We start from the raw sequence: 22,646 nt of genomic DNA, 5'->3' as shown, positions 1-22,646 counted from the left end.
TTCTCTACTAAGACCACATGCACTCTATCTTTGAATGCACGGAAATCATTCCTGGTGCTCCTTTGTTGCTCTCTGTGACCCTATGAGTTGAGAATATCTTTAAATGTCCTTTACCCTCACTGGACTATTAGTGATACATAGGTTTGAGGAAGATATCTTTGAGACATTCTTCCAGATTTTTGTTGGATTTCTACTTGATAATGTTCTTATATATCAGCCAATAAACTTAGTCAAAGGTATTTTCTATGATGTTATGCAATCCAAGAAAATATAAATAAAAATCATCTCCTACTTGATATGACTTGATCACAAAAGATGGTACAAAGTTCTGAACCTGACATACCTAGTTAGATAATATTATTTAGTGTACTATAAGATGTCACTTACTAGACCTTTTCCCTTTAAATGAAAATAAAATACTTTTTAGATGAACTATGAAAGCCCAGATTCATCAAATTGTAATGCAGGAGAGCAGTCTCTATGTTGCACTGAAACCTGGGGTTCCCCTGCTGGATTTTAGCTTTTGAAACACAGAATTCATGTTTCCATGTAGTATGTCTGAAAATGTTCCTGCCTTATATGTCTGAGAAAATCTGCTCATTGCCACCCAAGAGAATGACCAGACAGCAAGTGGGAAGTGTCTGCTGAAGAAAGAGGCCCACATAGCTCTATTACTTAATAGGAGAGAATTTCTCGACTCTCTGAAGAAGTAATACGATGTGGCCATTATGTCAAATTGAATGTTATGGTTTATTTAGCAATTCCAGATGCATTTACTACGATAATGTATGAATCCTGGTGCACACATTATCTTGGATACACAAAATTCTAAGAAAAAATCATTAATGTGCAACAATTTATCATTCTATCCTCTTAGTGACAGTGTTTTAAAATGAAGTTTTATCCATTTCCTAATTATACACACAAATGAATAGACACACACAAACTCATACTAACAAAACCCACACTCAGGGGAAATGAAACATAAAGAAAGAGAGAGAGAGTTAAAAACAAACATGGAGGGAAGGGGTATGTCTCTTCTTTTGAAAGTAGACATAAATGTTCAATTAACCTATTTCTCATGTCCTTTTTTATGACTACATATGGTGACAAATCTTCCTAATAAGAAGGGGTACAGAACAACAGATGTGTAAAATAGCAAACTAAAAACACCTCAGCAGATGTATAATTTTTATTTTGCATGAAATGAATAGGAATGTGGAAAGTATATTTTGCAAAGCATGAAAAGCCCTTCAACTAGGAACGCTATGAGTTAGAATGGTTTTAGAAACATTCTATGGATTGATTTGAAGAATTCAGGACTGTCCCCACTGCAGACACCTAAATGCTGTGAAGCTTGACTGTAGTTAAAGAATTAGTTCTTTTTTTTTTTTTTAAAGATTTTATTTATTTATTTGAGAGAGAGAATGAGAGAGAGCACATGAGAGAGGGGGGAGGGTCAGAGGGAGAAGCAGACTCCCTGCCGAGCAGAGAGCCCAATGTGGGACTTGATCCCAGGACTCCAGGATCATGATCTGAGCCGAAGGCAGTCGCTTAACCAACTGAGCCACCCAGGCGCCCAAGAATTAGTTCTTTAAGGCAGATATAGTTCATCTCCCACATTGCTTTTGGAAAAACACAAATGCTTTTAGGAAAGCACATTTGAGAGACAGCCACTTTGAGGACTGCACAAAAAAAAACTGGAGAAATCATAGAGAAAATGGAAGGTAGAAGAGTCTCAAATACTTATATACTGGTAGGTGAGGGCTTGGAATTGCTGATTATTAAGTATGGTGAAATCAGGGAAATTTGGGCCTGTTCCAGACAAATGTTGGCTGGAGGTGGTATGGGAGTGGGGGAGCATGTCAAGCTCAAAAATTTTGGAGGTTACGTCAAATACTTAGAAGACACCAGTCAAAATGAGGAAGAAAGAAAATATTGATAAGGTATTTCTAGTCTTTTTAATTGTTTAATTCCATTAAACAAATTAAATTGCTCATGACTTTAATAAGGTGAAGTCTTTATTTTGACATACATTTTTAAACTTTTTAAATTGAAATAATTTTAGACTTACAGAGAAGTCGCAGTGATAGAGCAGAGAGTCCACATATACCCCTCAGCCAGCTCCCACTAAGGTTAAAATCTTATGTACCCATAAGACAATAATCAAGTATCAATTACCAATAATCACTATAATTATTAATGCTAAATAATTAACATTCCTAAAATATCATTAACTAAACTATAAACTTTATTCAGATTTTCCCATTTTTTCCTTTAATGTTCTTTTTCCATACCAAGATTTAATTCAGGGTACCATGTTGCATTTAGTTCCCCTGCCTGCTTAGTTTTCTCCAGCTTGTAATATTTCTTCAGTGTCTTTCATTACCTTGACACTTTGAAGAGTGGTGGTTGATACTCTGCATAATGTCCTTCAATTTGGATTTCTCTGATGTTTTCTCATGATTAGATTAAACATATATTTTTGGGGAAAAATACCACAGAACTGATGCACCTTTCTCTTCCTATCATATCAGGGTACATTATGTCAATATGTCTTATTACTGGTGATATTAACCTTAATTGCTTAGTTACTATAGTTCTTGCCATGTTTCTCTGCTGTAAAGTTATTATTTTTTCCTTTGATATACTGTATTTATTAGCAGGGAGTCACTAAATCCTGTCCACACTGAAGGGGAGAAGAATTAAACTCCACCTCTAGAGGGTAGAATACATATGTTCAGATCACTACTGTATTTAATACATATTTTGGGGAAGATACTTTGAGGATATGAAATATCCTGTTTCTATTTTATTTTTTTTATTATTTTTTATTTTTTATTTTTTTAAAGATTTTATTTATTTGACAGAGAGAGACACAGCGAGAGAGGGAACACAAGCAGGGGGAGTGGGAGAGGGAGAAGCGGGCTTCCCGCCGAGCAGGGAGCCCGATGCGGGGCTCGATCCCAGGACCCTGGGATCATGACCTGAGCCGAAGGCAGACGCTTAACGACTGAGCCACCCAGGCGCCCCTCCTGTTTCTACTTTAAAGTGTTTCACTTAAAAAATTTTAAAAAAAAGCGTTTCACTTATTTTAAGATACGTCAGATTTTACCTGGAGCAATAATTACTATGGTGTTCTGATGGTGGCTCTCTCCCTCATTCCTATATTTAATAATTGGAATTCTATAAGGAAGGATTATCTTCCCCCTTGTATATCTATTACACAATTTATTTATATCAGCATGGACTTATGAATATTTACTTATTCTTTGAATTATAGTCCAATACTATGAATATTTATTTTGTAGCTCAAATTATTCCATTTTTTGTCATTTGGAGCTCTTTTGGGTAGTTACTATGTCCTTTTGGCATGTCCCTGGTCTTTTTTTTTTTTTTTCTTTCTCCCACTTCCTTACATCTTGGCACCACAAGATGTTCTAGGCTTATCTTATATTTTTCCTGCCCAGTCAGAATCAGCCATTTCTCCAAGGATACCTGCTTTCTTTTATTCAAGAATGGTATTAAAAACCAAGATCGGGGTCTTAGAAGTGCTTGTTGCTACTGGGGTATCAGTGTTTCTAGGCTTCTTAGGAGGCAGTATTAGAGAATGTCTGTATGTATATTACCCCATATATACACACACATCTAATTTTATTTCTATATCTATCTGTATGTACATTAAAATCAACACGAGGTCATATTGATACTCTCAACTCCAATCAAGCACCACATGGTTACTTCTAGCATTTTACCTTTGCTTATTTGTAATTTCTTTTTTAGACAATAGGAAAGTTGACTCTCATTATCTAGAATACATCTACTTATGTGCTCAACCTTAGTATACATGTAATATTAGTTTCAGAATTGCTAACCATAATCTTATGAGAGATGAACTTACCAACTGGAGTATAGTTCATTGTTACCTTTAGCCTTACAGAGTATCAAATCAAAAGAAAGTTTTACAAAGTTCCTTAAATCAGCTCCTTTCTTCCTCACTTGTTTCAGTGTGGTTATGTGATTCATTTGTTACACAGTTAGAATCATTTGTCACAGTCTGCATTCCATTTTGGCATCCTGTTTTTTAAAAATTTGCACACAATAAAGTTTGTTTTTTAATGTGTACATTTCTCTAAGTTTTGATAAAGGCATAGAGTTGTGTATCCGTTATCACAGTACCACACATCCCAAAGTTCCAAGCAAAGTATTTTGACACAAACAAATGAACAAGACAATAATAACAACAATAACAGCACTTCACACTTTCAATTGAATTCCTAAAATATGTATATGAAGTACCTGGCAGGTTGAATTGTGATTGGCTCCAGACAGAGCCCACTATTTTCAGGGAACCTAATACTCAGAAAAATACTATCAAACACACACACTTTTCCACACTAATTTCTCTCTCTTTCTCTTTTTTAAAAGATTGATTTATTTGAGGGGGGCGGTGCACAAGCATGCATATGAGTGGGGTGGGGCAAAGGGAGAGGGAGAGAAGCTCAGACTCCTTGCTGAGCTCTAGGCGCGCCTGATCTCAGGACCCTGAGATCTTGACCTGAGCAGAAACCAAGAGTCAGATGTTTAACTGAGCCACCCAGGCACCCCACCACACTATCTCTTAAATCACAATATAGTTCAGATTACCGTTCTGGCAAAAAAATTTTCAGGATTCCAAATGCTGTACATAATTCTCAGTCTGCAGAAGACTCCCAAGATCTCAGCTTGGACCTGCTTTTCAACTTTCAATCCTACCATTTCCCTCTTTGCCTTTTATATTCTATCCAGTGTTTTTTCAAAGTATTATCTGAAGACCAGCTGTATCACCTTCGCTTCAAGTTCAGTGTCCATGGTTATCACCTACACAGATATTGCCCTAGTCAGGAAGAGGCTTGTGGTTGTAGTGGTGGTGATGATAATGATGATAACTATGTTTAGAAGTTATCTTTTATAAAGAACTTTTACATGCACTTTTTAAAAAGATTTATTTATTTATTTGAGAGAGGCGGGGAGGGGCAGAGGGAGAGACATAATCCTGAAGCAGACTCCTTGCTGATCATAGAGCCTGACATGGGGCTCAATCCCTGTACCCTGAGATCATCACCTGAGCTGAAACCAAGAGTCAGCGGCTTAACCAACTGTGCCACCCAGACGCCCCTTTTTTTTTTTTTTTTTTTAAGATTTTTTTTATTTATTTATTTGAGAGAGAGAGAATGAGAGAGAGCAAGCACATGAGAGGGGGGAGGGTCAGAGGAAGAAGCAGACTCCCTGCCGAGCAGGGAGCCCGATGCGGGACTCGATCCAGGGACTCGAGGATCATGACCTGAGCCGAAGGCAGTCGCTTAACCAACTGAGCCACCCAGGCGCCCCCCAGACGCCCCTTATATGCACTTTTATAAAGAACTTTCATATATAACTTACAATGATCCTGAGAGATACTATAGTATCTACTTAAAGATGAGGAAATTGAATCTCAGAGATTATCTCCAGGCTATAAAGCTAATAAATAGCAGAGCTAGGACTTGAACCGAGATCTTCTTTTTCATATTTCTTACCCTTCCCATTATCTAGGTTGAAGTCCTTCGGTGCTATCAAGGGGGAGAAGTAACAAAATCAATACTCATTACATATGATCTTAATTTGTGCCAGGCATTGCATAATATTCCATCGTATCCAATTTACCGCCATTCTTTCAATGCTGTAAGGTAAACACTACCAAATGAAGACACTAGTACTCTAAGAACAACTTTCCCAAAGTCACCTACCAGGTTTCAATCTCAAATTGCTTGAGCACAAATTCCATGTTCTTTCCACACGATCACACTAGACTTTTGTTAGAGTGATTAGAATTACCTTAGCCATCAAACCCAATGATTTGGGTCTCATGAAGGACCAGTCAAGATTCAAATAGCCACTAAATAAGAAAGGATTTGATACTATATAAAAGGGTGAGCTTGATATCCATTCTCTTCTGTGAAGTAGGGAATATTCTCCTGACTTTAGTCTCCTAGCTCTCTGAAGCCTGGATCTAAGTCAAGAGGCTTAAGAAAACCTATAGGTTTTGCTAGCTAGCTAGAACTGGATTTGAATCAGAGTCTACTTTGCACTAGGAATATGGAGTTGGACAAGCTATTTAATGTCTCTGAGACTCAATTTTATGTTCTGTAAAATTGAGAACTATGTCATAATGTTGCAGGAAGGATTAAGTAATATGCTGTACATGAAGTCCTTAGCACATTCTGGCTATGATTATGAGATCAAGCCTTAGGACAGGCAACTTTCAATTTCAACAGCCCCACCTTTCTGTTAGCCAATAAAGTGATCGAACAAGCTTAAGAAGTTTATCATGAACATAATCAAAGCAAGCCTCTAACAAAGATCAATAGTCCTATTATTTTTGATTCAGCATTTACATTCCAAATGTTTCCATAACCACTGTGATTATACATGCTGGTTTGCTTGGGACAATCCTTATGTAATTTTTAATAGGGCCTTCTTTTACTCTCAGAAGTTTCCCAATTTGGATGATAAGCTATATGATCACACTATTTAAAAGGGTATTTTTCTTCTGCATTCACTAGTTCCTTTATTTTTTACTCCTTAAACAGAAGAGACTTACCAAACTGGACAAAATTATGTGCCCACTTAAATTTATAAATGCCAACCTACAAGCCAATTTGAATGGATAATCCTAAACATTTTATACAATGATAATAGAGCAAGTATTTTTTTAAAGATTTATTTGTCTGTTTCAGAGAGAGAGGGGAGAGGGGCAGAGGGAGAGAATCTTTAAGCAGACTCCCCGCTGAGCACAGAGCCCCATGCAGGGCTCGATCCCGTGACCCATGAGATCATGACCTGAGCAGAAACCAAAAGTCGGAAGCTTTGACTGAGCTACCCAGGCACCCCTAGAGAAGCTATTAAAACAGTCATTTTAAATGGAAATGTTTAAGACCCCACATTTTCAATATCATAGTTTCTCCATATAGTTTGGTGTTCAAATAGCTAAAGGCAACCATGAATCCTAGAAACACAGATACTTAAGAGTCCTGTGTGACCAATCATGTTGAATTCTAGAGTTTTCAGAGTCGAACAGATGGTTTAGGTGTCATTTTAGTATCTGTTCTGCCTCTATCAAAAAGAGAAAAAAAAAGTGACAAAGTATTCTTTTTAGATCTTTCTTTCATGAATATGCATAAATATAGCATTCATGAATCACTGAGATGTAGGAGATTGTTAAATTGCATTTTTGCTAGAGTTTAAAAAAACATATGATTAACCATACTTTTGACTCTGAGTAATTACACTTCCTTACTTAGAGGTCATTTTCTGAATCTGTTCCACTGCTGGCTTGTGGGCTGAAGTGAAATGGAAGCACAAAGATATACTAATGATGAATTATTAAAGTTCTTCTTATTCCCTTGTGGTTAAAAATCTTTCTAGTTGCAATGTAGGGTGCCAAAGGTTTGATTTGGATTATCATGAATAAATCATATAGATTATTTAGCAAAATTTAAAAATATAGTAATGAGAGAAAAAAAAGAGCAAACTTTCTCATTAGAACTTATTCTGCATTGTTAACTTTTCTGTTGTTATTTTGACATGTTTGAAAGACTGAATTTTCCCTAGACTCTAGAAAAATCTTATTTCCTTCTTTACAATGCTGCATATATATCCTCAGGTTTACCTTGGTATTTTTCCTGGTTCTAGGACAAAGATAGCAAATATATTGCAGTGCTTACCATTACTTCGATAATACACCTGCAAATATTAATAATCTGGATTTTCCCTCCACACACCTCACAGTCATTTGCATTCCAGCAGTCAAAGGATGCACTCCCAAGTAAGCAGCACTAGAATCCAGATGAAATCTAAATACCTTCCCCAGTATAGATTTACTCAAGCACAAGGCCTTTGAATTCTCCCTTAGCTTTAAGAACTGCTGTAGAAAATTACTTGGATATTCAGTCTACTTTCTACTCTCTAGTTGAGGGATTTCATTCCCCTCTCCTTTAAATCACTTAAATAACAGCATCTTTTGCTAGGTTACACTGTGGCAGTAGTCTTAAAATCTCAGTGACTCCAACAACATTTATTTCTTGCCCACATAATTTGCTTACAGTAGGTCAATTGCAATACTGCTCTTCGTCCATGTGTCTTCTTTGTTTTAAGGCAAGGTCCAAGGCCTATCTCTTACCTGGCTCAGGCCCTTCACATGGCTGAGGGAAAGTCTGAGAAAGAACTATTAATAGTTCTTGGGACTTCTGTCTACATATGGTATACACCACTTCTGCTATTTCATTGGCCAGAGCAAGTCACATAGCTACGGATGTCAATAGTAGGGAGGATTTGCACATCATTTAGAAATCGGTAGAGTTATGTAATTGTCTTACGGGAGGAAAGTGAATATTTATGAAAAATAGTATCTTCCACAGGCATATACTTCTTTGTTTGCTTGTTTTTTTAGAGAGATATTGCTCCACGCAACATATTGGGGCAGGAATTATAGGACTACCTTCTACTTAAGTGCAGCAAAAGAAGATTTCAGGTTTCCTGCTGACTCTGGAAGATACTTAATCTTCTGGAAAGACATATCTATGACTTTTGCCTGGGAGCTGGTAGATAAATGGACAGTTCATGAACCCAAGATATGGTTGATTTTTCCCTCAATGTTTTTATGCTGCTTTGCACCTGGACTCTATGAGCTAGATCAGAGAAAGCCCGCAGAGCATTTTTGCAGAATAATGTCCTAAATGCCCATGTAATTTTAATTACAGACCAAGCTTAAATGGATAATTTAAAATATGCTCCAATCATACAGAGGGAGAGTAAATTATCTTCTATTATTTACTGAAAGAACTAGAAAGACAAGTAAATGGTTGCTAAGCCTTTTGCTATCACTTGGAGAAATAAGTGAGTATCAAAAATAGTAAAACCATAAGCCTGAAGGAACGTAGGAGTGAGATTTATTTATTTTTTGTGACATTTTCATAATGGAGGGAAGTTTGAAATAAGCACAGGGATAGAATTTTACAGGGAACACTGCCTTTCTCGTGTAAAGAAGGGTGACAACTTTAATCAATAATTTTTAGCATTTGAAACCTAGCAATGGTAGCTGAAAGAAAGAAAGAATCACAGTGCTGAGTGAAAGTGTGGGAGACTTGTCCCAGCAGGCTGATATGAGATGACTTGAAAATGATACGCTGTTGGTGTCCTTTGTCCTGACTCTAGGTGATAGATGACTTTGATAAAGAATGGGCATGCTGATCAGAAAAACAAAACAAAACAAAAAAAGAAGAACAAAACCAACCTTCCAATCTATCATTTCAAAGTAAATATGTACTTATGTTTGTAGAGGAAAAAATGAAGGGCAAAGGCACTCCACATTTATTAAAACCTCTACTCTTGTCACTCAAAACCTTTGTCATTACCTGGGAGCTCCTTAGAAATGCAGAATCTTAGCCCCATCTCAGGCCTAGTGAATCAGAATCTGCATTTTAACAAGATTCCCAGGTGATTTGCATGGACTTGACAGTCTGAGAAATAGTGCTCTAGGATGACCAGCTCCATTCGGGGGAATATATGTGTATCATTTTACATAATCATCACCACACAGTCATGCTTTTGTTTTCCAAAATTTAAGAATTAGGGCACATAAATTTGGCAAGATCTTCTACATGGTAACTAATGAATCTACTAGCTTTTATTTCCCTCATTCTGCCATGTTCCCTTATTTTAATTTTTTTTTCTCTAAAAACAGAGAAAAATAAAAGCTCTTGTTTCTTTAGCACCTCAATTTCCTACAATCAAAACTCAGTGCTTCCTTTACTCTCATTTTCTCTCATCCCCCTCTCGTTCCTTAGTGCTCACAATTACAAAGATGTACTCCAGGCACTGAAAAGTAAAAAAAAAAAAAAAAAAGTAAAAAAAAAAGTAAAAAATTTGATCATAATTTTCTTTTGTAGTTTAAAGAAATAAGAAAAAAATTTCATGAATAACTATGTTTTATCAGTTCTGGATATCAATGGTTTTCATTAAATTGTGAAGGCAACAAATAATATGTGGATACCATAGACTACTTATTAATCTGTCTCACAAGGATAAAACTGGAACTCACAGGTCATATAATCATTGACTCAGAGCCAGAAGAAGATTTAGAGATAACTTTTTCCCAGGCCCTGAAACCTCAGGTGACTTTCCATGCTCTCTTATTGCAGAATTGTGGTTAAAACTCAGGTCTTCTGATTCCTAGTTTGAGGTTCATCTACTTCTACTACTATATCACACTACCTCTAAAAAGAAGCCGAGAGTACCTGTCAATCAAAAATGATTAGGAAAGCACACAAATTTTGCATGGTATCTTCAGGTGAAGAACCAGCACTGATATGCTCTCCTTATGGCCCATTTATTGAGGTGTAACCAGGTAGAATAGAATGGTAGTAAGGAAAACACTCCCTGATGGTTCCTGGGAGGGAGCCATGCTTCTACCGCTTTGAGCCTTTCTATGAATTCTATCCAGAAACAGGGCTGGATCAGATTCCCACTGAGATCCTACTTGACTTAATCCTTGGCTTGAGGTTACTAAAGAATTACGACATATTCAAAAGAAAAGAAAAGGAAAAAATAAACAGCTGGAGTTTGTGTGCTTGTGCATGTTTCTATGTATATACATACACAATAGTTTAAGCCTGACTAAGACTTTTATGATTCATGTCATTTCCAGTATATAGCCTTCATCACGGTTCTTAGTGGTTTTCAGTAATAAGCTATTTGCTTAGCAGGGAAAATAAGTCTCTCCCTATGATTGCCAACATTGTACTGGTCTCTGTGCAGAGCATATTTCCTCATCAAGAACTCAGGCCCTCTAAATAGGACAGAGCCAACAAGTATTGGCATGCAGACAGGAACACGCAGAGAGTGCCCGCTGACTCCCGAGTTTCTTCAGGAGTACACAGAGAGACAGAAAAAAGAAACGACAGGAAGCTTGGGGGAAGAAGGAATGTGAAATAAATATGACGGAACAAGTGAAGTCAGAGATACTGAGAAAGACAGAACACTATTGGGGGCAGCGAGGGAGCAGATTAGGCTGGAGAAGATAATGTTCTTTGGAACATTTCGGGTAGGAGTATCCTCTTTAAGAGACCTCTGTAATTTTTTAAAATTTTCTAAATTTATTTTTTAGATTCTGCCTATTTTGATAAAATCTTCCCGTTGATCTATGTCCACATCTAAGTCAAGTCATAAAAAAATATATGGCAGGCGTTAACATAATGCCTGGCACACAGAGAAGGCGGCCATGGAAGACAGAGGCAGAGATTGGGGTGATGCTGCCACCAGCCGAGGGACACCGAGGATTGCTGGCAACCACCAGAAGTTAGAAGTGAGGCATAGAACAGATTCTCGGAGGCTCCGGAAGGAACCAATCACGCCAACACCATGACCTTGGACCTCCAGAACTGTGAGAGAATAAATTTCTGTTGTCTTAAGCCACCCGGTTTGTGGTAATTTGCTATGACAGCCCTAGGAAACGAATATAGATATTTAAGTGAATGGATTTCTAATAATACCTTTAACTTCTCTAAGTATTTGAATTTCTATTATCTTGATTTTGTCATTAGAAAAGTACATCCATAAGGTAAAACAAAATAATTTATAGTATTTTCTGTACTTTACAGGTAAGGAAACTAAGCACAGAGAAGGCAGCAAGTAGTAATAAAATTGTTGTTAGCCAACTTTTTAAAAAAGCATCTATTTAACATTATTCTACATCAGGCAATTGGCTGTGGCAGTCTTTGTGCATCCTTTCATTTATTCCTAGAGACAATACTCTCCGTCAGATGGGTATTACATCCTCCAGATGACACAGGCTTATAAGTAACAGAGTTGGATTTGAACCCAAGTCTCTCTAGTCTAACTGCGTTCATGCTCTTGAACAGGAGTCAGCAAACTTTGTCTCTTAAGGGTCAGGCAGTAAATACTTCTGGCTATGTAGGCCAAATGATCTCCTTAGCAATTTCTCAACTCTGGTTATGAGTAGCGATACACAATATATAAGCTAATGCACAAGGCTATGTGGCAACAGAACTTTACTGGTTATATGAAATTTGAATTCATACGATTTTCATGTCAATGCAGTATCATTCTATTGACTTCTCCAACCATTTATCAAGGTGGAAGTCATTTTCAGCTCACAGGTCATACAAACATGGGTAGTGGCTGCATTTGGTCCATGGACAGTAATTGGCAGACCTCTGTTTTAACAATACCAAGATAATAGGAGCCAGCCATGAAAAAGTCCTGGGAAATTAAACCTAAAATATACTCTAGTAGGATACAAAAGTTTTACTTATTTGAATTAAGAAACAAATATTTGGTTTCAAATTTCTTCGTTGCATTTCAAAAATTCAAAAAAATTAAGGAGGGTATCTCTCTTATAGCACAGAATGCAAAGGTGCCCCCTCTTCTCTACTCTCTAAAGTCAAGTTGAATTGGCCAGTAAGGTCTTCTGTGAAAGAAAAGTGAATAAAGTTTTTGTGTAGAAGGATAAAACAGGTGAGGGTAGAGGCCAGAATGGGGAAGGATTGGCTCATATTGAAGAGAAATAAGGGACAATGTTACATTTTAGGTCTCTGTTACCTGGACCTTGATCCAGAGGGAGTTGTCAAAGAATTGCCATGGAGGATGGAGAGGAGGAAGTTGGTTAGGAATTGTCAGGGGAGTGGACCCTGGAGAGACAAAAGTAAAAGGCAATTTCGGAGGGACCAGGAGGCAAGCTTGAGCTTTCTTCTTGCCAGCGGAGAGGCCTGACTTCAGAATATCTTTGACCTAGGCATAAGCCAGTTGATCTTCAGTTCTGCCTGGAGGAGGGCTCTCCACATTGCCTTTCCCAAGGCTTGCATAACACGACTGTTAGATGGAGCAAGAGATGTTTATGTCCCTCCTTGACTCCTTTCATCTCCATGTAGATACCACATCACCACACTGATAGGCCATCTGGTAGGATCATAAGAAGCTATGTCCCCAGTCTCCTCCATTTGACACTATGGGAGGTGGAATGAAGAAACGTGACCCCCTGAGATGAGGAAATGTTTTTTGATGCCCCTTGTTAATATCCTAAATCTGTCTCTCCTCTCCTCTCTCTCTCTCTCTTTAATCACATTACAAATTTTAAATGCAAGGTAATCAATCTACTCTCACTTAAAATCTTAATTGTCACTAACATAGAAATAGAGAATACGGTAATGCATTGAATCAAAGAATTAAGTATTAGGAGTCTCAACGAAGCTTTCTGATTCCTTGAGGACAATTTGAAACTAAAATGGAGACAAGAAGGAGATGTCTCAATTTTATTTAGAGAAATGCAGACCCACAACGTTATTTTCTTTGCTGTTTCATTGTGATTTTCCCGCTCTCATCCCCATTTCCATCATATTCAAAACTATGTACTTGAGATAAAATTTATTAAGTATTGCAGAGTTCGGTGTAGTTTCAAAGTGTATTTTCTACCTAGAGTCTGCTATGAATGTAGTAGCTGAGTGTTAGAAAAATGACTTGAGGGAAGATTGTTCTAAAAATAATATTTCCAGCAAAAAGCAGAAATGATATAGGAATTGATTAAGCGTTTGCTATTACTCATACTTTAGTCTAATCATCTGTGCTTTTTTGAACAGTTACTTACATTTTATAGTAATGTTTGTTTATTTGCAGCTACTTTTCTGCTTTCTTGATACTTAGAATAAAATTCAGGTAAACTGTGCAATTGCTGTACTATTGCTTGATTTCCACATAATGGAGACATGTAAGAATTCACAGTTTTCTGTTACTCATTCTGGATTTCATATTGTAATTGATTTCTGTCATTGTTCAGCTCACAATAAAGTATATCAGCATGTGCAATGCATAAGTTCAAAGATTCATAAAATGATAGCATTCCATCCCACTCATTCAATCAACACTGTGTATCAAGAGAGAAGGCACTGCTGCTTACTGTCAGTTAGATTATGGATTTCCCTGGTTGTTTTAGGGAAGTTGTTTTATTCACTTGTTTATGAAGTGAGCAGGTTAGAGACCGCTTCAAGCTTCCTTGACAGGGAATATGCATTCCATACCCAAGAGCCCTAAGACCTTAGAGTATGATGAGCTCTAGTGAAGAATCATTTCTGCTAAATGTTTAGTCCTTGCACCACTGATTCTAGTCTCTTACCCCTGAGATACTGTCTAGAGACCCCAGGGAGAAAACCTGGGAGAACAGAAAAAGGGCTGGGCTTCCAGGAGTCCCCCAAGGAACTCAGGTCATCTGGATATTCCAGGTGAGCAAACTCAGAGAACAAGTAATTTGTTCATTATTAGCCAGTTAAATACTTATTGAAATTACTATGTGATGAGTCCAGTGCTGGGAACTGGTTTTCCATTGGTAAATAAAAGAACATATAAGTGGGGATGAATAAACACCCTAAAATAAAAGGGTAAGAATCTGTTTATCTGCATGCATATCTATATATGTGTGTATATATATGTAGTATATGAAATAAAATTATAAGAATTATATACATTCCTATGTGTATAGGTATATATATGTGTGTATGTGTATATATATTTCTTGAGGGTAAGAATCCTTTGTTATCTGTTGTTAAAAGTAATGTAGGAATTTTAAAATCTTAGGTAAATAAATCATTTCTCACAAGAAAGGAACTGATTAAGAAAGGAAAATTAATAACCTGGTGGTAGAAGGAGGGGTTGAGAGCAAGGAAAGAAGGGGGAAAGAATGCAAGTCAGCACAGTTTGAGCTAGGAAGAGAGACAGAAACAAAACAAAACAAAACAAAACAAAAAAACAGCCCTATATCTGAGCACTTACCACAAGGTTTAGTGCATTTTGGAGAGAAATAAAGAGATTGATCTTTATTGCTGTTCAAATAATTTGATGATTCTCCTGAATCCTTAAGAAAATTTTCAGCAATGATCTAAATTATTGTTTTACGGTTTTTGAAGTCACATTTACTTTTATTTTAAAACAAGATAACCCAGTTTTATTGGAGTTAGACATGGCTCTTGCCCTCACTAAGCACGGAGTTGAGATAATAAAATATCTGATGCTTGGATTTTATTTGGGTTACTTTGAGAGAAAGCTGCAGTGTGTCTCCTTGGCAAAAGGAGATAGAAAACACCATTATATGTGAGGTCATTGAGGATTTCTCTTCCCAGTTGAGCTATAAACTGGTGACTTGAGTCGTGTTTCAGGTGACCCTCAAAACACTTCAGACACACACGTGGCTCACCAATGGGGTCATCCCACCTTCCCCATTCTTGCTGAAACACTATTTCTTCTCTGGTGGTTCTGGTTGTAGTGTAACAGGTACTATTAAACTTTGTAAAACAAAGTAAAACTCCCACAATTTCTGTGACTTTGGGTTATTTACTTAATCTCTTGGTGCTTCAGTTTCCTAAAAGAATCAGGAAAAAAAACAAAACTTCCTAGGCAAGATAATTTTGAAGACCGGATAAAGTATTTTAAATACTTAGTGTAATTTAGACAATGTTACTTATTGATTTTCATAATCTGTTGACACACATAGCAGTTTTCCAAGGGAAGCCCATGTTTTAAAGGGAGAGAATAGCTTAGTAATTTTTAAAACAAGAAGCTGTTTCTAATTTGTTGTTATAGGCTTGGGATTTTTTATACATGGTATTTTCTTTGACAAGTGGCACATAGTTACATTTGTACCCCAATTCCACAGACATCCTCACAGAACTTTCTATTTGTCCTCCTTGACTAAGAGTATATATAGCTCATTGGGGGTCTTGAATATATCTTTTTCCCCTACTAGCTCTGGTACAGTAACTTGAGTAATATACTGGATCTATATGGCTTTACAAGTAATAGAATTACCTACATTTGTAAATTGGAAAGTGACATATTACCACGACCCAGTAGTTAAATGTACCTTTCAGCTAAAAGATACAATATGAAATCTTTGTATTATAAATACTTTCCTTACTTGTAAATGCATACTTCCAGTGGTCAAATTATTTTATGTTGCACAGTAAAAATTTTCCTTAATGGTACTTATAAACCTTGTTTATACTGGATACTTATTATTATTATTACTTTTTAAAGGAAAATGTTCTGAAATATTACCATATGATTCTAGCCATCTCTTTCTGTTTAACACATGAAGGCATGACGATTAAATTTTATAGAACAAATCATCATAGTCCCCAGAGGAAAACTAGTTAAAATGTTTATAAGCTTTAATGTCATTGAAAGGCTAGATAGTTAATAAAGCATACAGTTTGTAGCTGATAGCTTAATTCAGAGCTTTTGTAATTGTTTGATGCTATTTTTGCTGTACTTGTATGGCTTTTGCTTGTTTGTTTGCTTTACATTCATGGAAAAAGATAGTTTTAGTGATGTCTATCTGTGATTCTAGGTATGCCAGCTAATTGCCAAATTAAACTGATGGTCGGCCAAGAAGTGAAAGGAGTTTTCATTTTGAGCCTTGAATTAAACAAACAAATACATTAATGAGTGAAGAGCTCATACATATGTGAACATTCATATTAGAAATTGGGACACATTTTAGCCAAGAATAGCATTTTATTATTACTTCCTTCTTAGTCACGAATATATTTTGGGACAGACTTATCCCTAGAGTTTTCTGAAAGTCAAGATAGAGGAGTCAACATGTGTTTAGTTGCTTCACAAAGCATATTTAGGAAAGATGCCATTATATTATTTAATAAAAACAATATTATTCTCATAATTCCCTGAAGCACAAATATATCTATTGCTAATCATAGTCTGAGTCAGCATCATGAATTCACCATTTTAAAAATAAATAGTACTTTTCTGTATGATTGACCAAATCGATTTTGCCAAGATCCAGGTCAAACAAAATAATTGGCTGAAACATATAAAACTAATAGCAACAAAAACAAAAAAAAAGATTTTTAAAATCTGAAATGTGAGATGATTCTACATAAGCTGATATCTTCAAAGTATACTTTTTGGAGCATGTATTTGTCAAAAGTCAAGGGTGCAAAACTGGCACAAACTAATATGCCTTGCCTATAACCCAGCTAATTTTCATATAATATCCAGTAGGAGCCTGGATTGGGGCAGAGGTGACAGACAATTTTCTGTACTGTAAATTCATGCCATGTTTAGACCATATGTAGGAGCTTTAATTTCTCAAAATAACTCTGGGCATCAGCCCTTGTCTCTTATATTAGAATACTGATGATTTCTGGGTTTAAAATAAGCTTTATTTAGCTCTGTTGCAAGTTGTTCATTAGAGTTTAAAGCTCTAACAAACCATCTAAGCATTTGTGACCTCCCTGATCTCCATTCCTTATTCTTAATCACAGCTACTGAAAATGCCCATTAGGCTTGCAACATGCAGCAAGTCTAAACAAAGGCAGAAAGCAGGATGTTGAGGTTCTGGGAAATTCTAATTGCTCCTAGGGAAAAGGACAAGTCAACAACTAAAAAGCAAGGCTCTGTTCGGACCAAGACCATTTCATTATCATTGCTGTTTCAAAGGGTTTTTTTTTGTTTGTTTGTTTGAGGTGAGCACGAGCTCATAATCCATACTTTTTTTTCAGTATTCTGAACAGGAGATAATACGTTCAATACCAGTAACATGCACATTAACTCCTCTCTCACTACTGAAAAAAGCAAAGCATCTGTTGCTGTTATTTGACAGGCATTTTATACCACCGTTGCAAACTCTTGCTTAAACATTGATTTCCAACACAGGGTCCAGACATGTACGTTTGAGGTCTAGAGGCTTTAAATATCAAACATGTGAGTATATGTTCATTTAAATACATCTCTCTGTGTTCAACTTTATTTTTGCAAATGTCTAAGTGTATTAACCTCCTAGAGGTTGGAGTCATTGCTATGGAAACAACACTACTTAATAAATGTCTGACTGCACATATCATTGTGCTAGACACTAATAAATGGATAGGCATGGCACCTTGGCTTCTGGTTTGTTACATCCTCAAAGGGACCTCTAGAGGAGTAATCAATGAACACTTGAAAAAGGATGGCCTTAGATTGGTTTGCTAATATCATCTTAAAAGCAATTTTCAGTTCCTGAGATGACTGGCAAAGAAAGTGCCCCTAGAGGAGCCTCAGTCTGAAGGAAAGCTCCAGAGGCTGAGTTCTTGTAGCAGATAAGAGTTTTGTGGAGAATTTTCACTTGCTGGAGGCCTCCCCATCCCACATACGAAGTCGCACAGTGACACCGCTTCAGGTTTAGGAATATTGTGGGTTTGTTTAATATGGGTATGGATTATGGTGTGTTAAGAATAGAAATCGTTTGTGATTGAAATTAGGAAGATTGTGGAACTAGACCGACATATAAGAAATAAAATATGAGTTTGCCTTTGCATGCCACCTAAGAGGACTGCAAAGAGTGTTCTGTCTAGAAATAAACAACTGTCTGCATTAAAGTGAGACCCAAATAGATCATGATTACAGGAACAGAAAGAACTCCTGCAGGAAGAGAAAGAGCTCGGACACTGGGATATTCATGTTCCACATCTTCCTGATAGCAGTTTGAAAGGTTAAAAGATTTGGTTGAGGCCTCTGTGGCTGTCTGTTCATAAGCCAATGACGTCCAAAGCTGTGGGATGTATTGTGTAAACCAGCAAGCTTGCCAGACTGATCGGCTTTTATCTGCCTGTGTTTCTGCCCTATGTCTCGCTGTTGTCTCTCTTGGTTAAAGGCACAAGAGTTACAGAAGAGAGCAAAATACCCACTTAAGGACCTGAACTTACTTTTTACTCTTCCTTTCTTCCTGGTCAATCTCTGGGTAAAATGGCCAGCTACAATATAAAAGATCAGAGGAACCTAGTTTCTTGGAATTTGCTAAACTAAATAGATTTATTCAATCCCATTCCATTTCATGAATCAGGAGAATGAATTTCACAGACATGGCATGACTTGCTCAAAGTCGTGGATCAAGGAAATGGCTAAACCAGGAGAAGAAGCAACCTCTTCTGAGTCCCAGGACAGATTTCTGATTCAGACGTGAAGAGCTGATCATGTTGGGGCATCAATGGGCCCAACTAAAAAACACCTGTATGCTCTAGCCTTTCTTACATATCTAGTTATATGCAGCACATTTCAGGCGAAGTGGAAAGGTAGAAGTCACTGGGTGAAGTTTCTGGGAAAGTTCCTCAAAAGATAGCCGATTTGGCCATCCTATGCCTCTCCCTTCTTGCTTGGAATATGGTTGTGATGTTTGAGTGCTATCTGCCCTCCTTTGCAAATGAGACAACAAGAACATTCAAAGGGCAATGGAAAGGACAGACTGTTTGGTCCCCATTAACACTGTGGTGCCAACATTGTGGACCAGTTTACCTATCTCTAGACTTTTAGTTACCCAAGGAAAACAAAACTACTAATTTGTTTAAGACTGTGTTTATCAGACATCTTTAAGTGCCATGGAACTTAATCCTTAACTGATATACATAAGCCTATAAATGTAGGTGTGCTCACATAAGAAAGTGCTAATTAAAGTCTCTGAGTCTAACACATGATATTATGAATTCATGTTATTTTAAATTAGAACTCTGAATATAATTGTACAAATTATGCCTAACATATTAGGCATGTGTACTTAATTCTATACTTGAGGCAGTGACTGGAGGAAGAATCAGGTGATGTGGGCTCTACCACTTACTCTCCGGTCAATATGCTAGGCTAGTTATTGGGCCTCAGTTTCCCCCACCAAAATACTATGGGTTAGATAATATGAACTTTTTAAGACTCTCATACCATTTAGACCTAAGATTCAACAACTAGATCTCTTCTCTTTCTCTTATCTCAAGCAATCTGTGATTCCACTTTCAGTATATTATCGGTTAAACAGAACTTGTCAGGGAAACCGTTTCTTTTGCCTTGGGAATTCATATATACTTTTTCATCTGAAATCTTCTAACTTCTACTTTTTGCCGGGCTAACATTCACTCATTCTTCAAGTCCTAGACTCAATATCAATTTCTTTAGAAAGTCATGCTTTACCTTTGTATATTATATTTGTCTGGTAACATGCTGACATCTACCACAGATTATACATTTCTGGAAGATTGGGGTTATGTCTGCCTCATTGCCATTGTATTCCAGCAACTGATGTAGATCCTGGCACCGAGTCCATAATCAGAAATGAAAAAACGAATGAATGCATGAAGAAACATTGTTTCTGTAGGGAAAAGATACTCCAGTTTTTAAATAATCGGCTGATAAAGCAATACTTTTCAAAGGAACATGGTTTACTTGTGTGTGGAGGTGGTTTGGCTATAGCTGTTATGTATGTATATCTATAAGATTGAAGCCTTTTCATAATATTAGGTTTTAGACAAATTTGTTAAGTACGTATAGGCTCTGACTGTATTATTCACAGAAATTAATAGGAATACTGCATAATATTTAATGTGGTTTGAACTTTGGTAGGATAATTCATACATGTGGTGATCAATGGGAACTTTCCTAAAAGTATTTCAAGGAGAGGGAAAAGCTCATTTAAGAATTTTTATTTGAGAATATTTTTCTTATTTTTACAAGGTATCAAATTATCAGTTGAAGAAATAAGCAATGAGATAATTGGCTAGACTTTGAATGAATTGCCTTTTGGATGGGCTATGCCCCCATCTCACTTGCAGAATTGAAAATGAGGGAAATTAGCTTGCCTTCTGAGAGTTAAATTATGAAAGCAACAGATCAGAACAGATATATGCAAAATTACCTTTTAAAGACAAAAGAAATTATACGGCAAACAGAACTTGACAGAAACCTGATTGAATATATTAACACATCTAAACAAAGAATATATTACTCCTAAAGGGAAGGAAGTAGGGATCTTGGATTTGGTCAGCTGCAAGCACAGCAAAGTCAGGGGCAAATCAGGATTGGAGGGGGTAGTTTAGAGATGGATGTGATGTATGTACCACTCAGAGAAAAGGGAGCCAGAATCACTGAACTTTATGCATATTTTCCCCACTGATAAAATTGCCATTTTTTGGTGAGATGAATGAAGGGATGTTGATTTTAGACTAATGCCATTTACTGTTTGATGTATTTTTCTCCCCTTGTCAGATTCCGAGGTCACGAAGCAATCTGCTGACGGTGATTTGGTGTCTGATGTAGGTCTGGCTACAGGGAAAGAGAATGGCTGATCCTACAGACTTCAAGTATTTTCTGTCCTCAGACAGTGATTTCTTAGGAAGAATTAATAAAATGACTTCTGATTATGATGTGGCTTTTCATGTTGCTTCACTTTAGGAACAGAATGAGCTGATCATGCCAATATGAACACTATAATCCAAATCAATTTCTTGTACATTAATAAATAATTATTTGAGGGTCCATTCAGAATATATGTTGTGGTCTCATATAGTTTTAAGTCAGTGTCAGTCTCTCACAGTTGCTAAGTCTTAGGCCGTGGACTAGAAAGACTTTGCACCTTTGAGAGAGATGTCTAGAATCTAGTATATGGTGACCTTTAAGCCATTCTCAGACCCAACCAGACTTCCCCTGGAGCCTTGCTATTTAATGAAGGGTGGTCCTTAGTCTTGCAGCATTAGTATCCCTGATTACTTGAAGAAATTCACAAGTTTAGCCTCTGGTCCAGAGTCACTGAATCAGTCTGCATTTTGCCCAGGTTTTCAGTATATTTCAGTGTATAATATAATTTGAGAAGTGCTGCTTTAGGGGACACATCCACAATTTTTATTTCTCTATCTCTACAGGTTATTGGGAGACATTCCTTCATGGGTATTTCACACTGCTACATGTTTTGTTGGGAATGCCAACAATGCAAGGCCTTGGTAAAGAATAAAGAGTAAATGCTCTTTATTACCTCTCCTCTCTGGAATGATTTCTTCATATATAAAGTAAGGGGAGCAGGGAAAGGGAAGTAGTTAATGAGAGTTTAAAGGTGGTTAGTTTTTTGAGGGCAAGGTCCATGTCATAAGAATTCTTTGTTATTGTTCTCCCCTCTAAGAATCAGCACATTTCTTTGAATGTTGTTGATATCAATAAATGTATGTTCTATTTCAGCCATAGGAACTTGATAATCTTTTAGAAAACCTTAATAAGTTATTTTCTGCACCCACTCTAATTCTACATTAAAGGATATGCATGTGAAGATAATTAATTTTTCATTGAACTCAAAATATACAAATTGCTTTCATTATCTCTGGTTCAGTGTGATCTTGATAAGTTTTGATAAATTTCAGGTCCCTACTCCCTTGGGGTATCCTAGCATCTTTGGAAGAACAACTATTTGTTGGATATATAATATTAAGTTCTTCTGACACTGAATCTGCAAATATGATTTTCAAGGAAGAAAGAACAATAGGAGAATTCAAGGGGTTAATGTGTGTTGCCTACATTTGTCACTTTCGGAGTCATGAATTCAATTTAGTGCTGGTCTACAGAGATGGGAAGGAATGCACCTTTGCTAGAGAAGGAGATGCCTGCACCCTACAATCTAAAGTGATGGGACAGTCAGTAACTTATATCTTGCAGCACTGAAACAGCCAACTGCTTCTGTCTCCAATTAAAGCACCAAAGAAGTAGCTACAAAGCATCAACCTCAACATGAAACAAGATGGTCATGGAAAGTCTATGCGCTT

General features: G+C 36.8%; 1 protein-coding gene and 1 long non-coding RNA gene across 3 annotated transcripts in view; one reads left to right on the top strand and one right to left on the bottom strand.

Moving 5' to 3' along the window:
* Nucleotides 1-22,646, bottom strand: part of NEGR1 (neuronal growth regulator 1) — an 830,730-nt gene that overhangs the window by 133,887 nt on the left and 674,197 nt on the right. The gene's annotated exons all lie outside the window — the stretch shown is intronic.
* On the top strand, nucleotides 10,960-21,260 carry LOC144381765 (uncharacterized). Of its 2 annotated transcripts, XR_013447565.1 has the most exons (3): nucleotides 10,960-11,119; nucleotides 11,286-11,458; nucleotides 21,106-21,260. It is a non-coding gene; the product is annotated as an uncharacterized LOC144381765 (long non-coding RNA). The 2 variants fall into 2 exon arrangements; XR_013447564.1 differs by having other exon boundaries at nucleotides 10,960-11,458.

The sequence above is a fragment of the Halichoerus grypus genome, chromosome 5 (genome assembly GCF_964656455.1).
Source record: "Halichoerus grypus chromosome 5, mHalGry1.hap1.1, whole genome shotgun sequence".
In the NCBI taxonomy this organism is placed as follows: domain Eukaryota; kingdom Metazoa; phylum Chordata; class Mammalia; order Carnivora; family Phocidae; genus Halichoerus; species Halichoerus grypus.
This window is presented reverse-complemented; position numbering and strand designations above follow the sequence as displayed.